Raw genomic sequence first — 2,417 nt, 5'->3', positions numbered from 1 at the left:
CTGGAGATGCCAGAGTCTAATTTTAGGAAAATTTGGGAGTAAGATCTCACAGACAAGTTCATTTTTTTTCTCTACCTTTGCCGGGTCATGCTTACCTTAGTCATGTCCACACACCTAGGCTTTAGCTTAGAAATTCTCAGGTCCCTGGAGAGACAGCATCCTGAACTGTCAACACCAGGCTGGTAACGAATCCAAAGTGGAAGCAAAGCAGCCTCCACTTCCAGCCCTAGGATTATGGGGGTAATGTCATGGGGCTTAGTCTTGGCTGTTGGATGTTATTTGCTTAGAGCCCAGTTTATTGCTTAGAGCCAAACTCTCTTTGATGAGTTCTTATTAGAATTAATTGATGGACTTTGGAGAAGACCCATACACAAATTAGATGGTTGAAGAGAAAAGGCAGTTTAGAACTGTCCCCTTTCTAAAGAGACTCTGTATCAGCCACCGTCCCTTCTGACTTTTCTGGAGAACCAGTGCTAGTAACTATATATCCCCAGGTTATCAGTACAACCCCAATTTCAAATAGTCTGATATGCTGCCCTAGAAACGATCTAAATGAATCAGATATCCTAATATTTCCAGAATTTATTTGCCATGTTGACTCTTGCACCTGGAAACAGCACAAAGCTCTTTCTAGACCCAATGCCCCTTATTTTTAATTTAGAAAATACGGTTACAATGAAGTATGCAGTATACTTCTAGTGGAGCCAGCTTTATCCTATGTGATTCTCTTTTGCAATACAAATCACGTGGAGTTGGGGGAAACACTTCCAGAATGTCAGTGTGAGAAACTCCATGGTTCCTCTCCTCAGTGAAACATCCATGGCTAGTGAAATTTACAAAAGGAAAATAAATGCATAAACAAAATGAGAGTTTCTGGAAACTGTCCTAAGGGTGTGTATCACTTGGAGAGACATTTCTTCAATTATTTTGATACAGTAATTGTATAAAAATCGCTGTTACCTCAAAAATATTTTTACCCTTGATTTCAGCATGCCTCCCATGGCATCAACAAAAAATTCAAAGCAGAAACTAATTTGGTCATAAAAGGACTATGGTTTATTCATGTGGTGGCATGTCTCAGAACTTCAATTCTCTTTATACCTGAATAATACTCCACTGTATGTATATATCACATTTTGTTTATCCATTCATCCTTGGGGCTGTTTTCAGTTATAAACTTTTTCTGAGAGTTAGTACATTTTCTTAAAGAAAATGGGAGTCCTGGTGGCGCAGTGGAGTAAGCACTGGGCTGTTAGCTGAAAGATTGGTGGCTTGAACCTACCAGCCACTCCATCAAAGAAAGTTGAGATAGTCTGCTTTCCCCATAGATTTACACCCAGAGAAAGCTGATGGAGCAGTCTACCTTGTCCTAGGGTTGCTATGCATCAGAATTGACTCAACACCACTGGGTTTATGTGGGACACATCTGTCCCAAGTGGACTCTGGTGGGGAAATTGGTAGAGTGAGGCCTGTTTCTTCAGAATAGCGCAGTTGTACAGAGCCCTCCCAGGCAGTAGCATGTACTGCAACTGGGATAGCAACTTCCCTAGAAACCTGAGAATCTGAAAATGTTGGTAGGTGATATGCAAGGGGGCTTCAAAAACTTTTGGAAAAATTCCAGTATCTTTTAATTCCATTATAAACATCTTGAAACTGCTCAGATGTTCCATTGGTCACAAAACAGTTAAATGCAATACAAATGAACAAGCATTGTATGTGCTATCTAAAACAAGTAAAACAAGAATATTATTAGATGGGGAGAAGGGGGTAATGGGAAGTTAAAAATGTTTAGTTATTACAAAAAAGATTGGTTATATATTTACAATTACTAATATTTATATAAATTATTCTATACAACCTGTTTATTATTTGACATTTTAAAAAGTTTTTATTGTGAGCTGAGTGATAGTTTACATGGGAGAACATTGGTTTTACACTCACCAGCCAGTCCTGCACCATCCTCGTAATTACTGCTACACTTGAGTCCATTTTTGCTGCCCCTGTGTCCATCCATCTCATTGGGAGGCTCCCTCTTTTTCACTATCCTTCCACTTTACCAAGCATGCTGTCCTTCTCTAGGACCTGGTCCCTCCTGATAACATGTCCAAAGTATGAGAGATGAAGTCTGGCCCTTGGCTTCTAATGAGCATTCTGGTTGTACTTCTTCCAAAACAGATTTGTTTGTTATTCTGATGTGATGGTCCATGGTACCTCTAATATTCTTCTTCAGCATCATAATTCAAATGCATCAACTCTTCTATAGTCTTCCCTATTTATTGTCCAACTTTCACATGCATATTGAAGCTATTGAAAATACCATGGTTTTGGTCAGGTGCATTTTAGTCCTCACTGACACCTTTGCTCTTGAACACTTTAAAGAGGTCTTGTGCAACCTAATACAATACATTGTTTGATTT

At 39.2% G+C, this 2,417-nt stretch overlaps 1 protein-coding gene across 1 annotated transcript in view; it reads left to right on the top strand.

Annotated features, from left to right (window-relative positions):
• The window catches only part of GALNT18 (UDP-N-acetyl-alpha-D-galactosamine:polypeptide N-acetylgalactosaminyltransferase 18), a 468,442-nt gene that overhangs the window by 26,776 nt on the left and 439,249 nt on the right, over window positions 1–2,417 (top strand). The gene's annotated exons all lie outside the window — the stretch shown is intronic.

Source organism: Chrysochloris asiatica, unplaced genomic scaffold (genome assembly GCF_000296735.1).
Source record: "Chrysochloris asiatica unplaced genomic scaffold, ChrAsi1.0 scaffold00219, whole genome shotgun sequence".
Classification (NCBI taxonomy): domain Eukaryota; kingdom Metazoa; phylum Chordata; class Mammalia; order Afrosoricida; family Chrysochloridae; genus Chrysochloris; species Chrysochloris asiatica.
The sequence above is the reverse complement of the archived record's forward strand: the minus strand, read 5'-3'. Positions and strand labels throughout refer to the sequence as shown.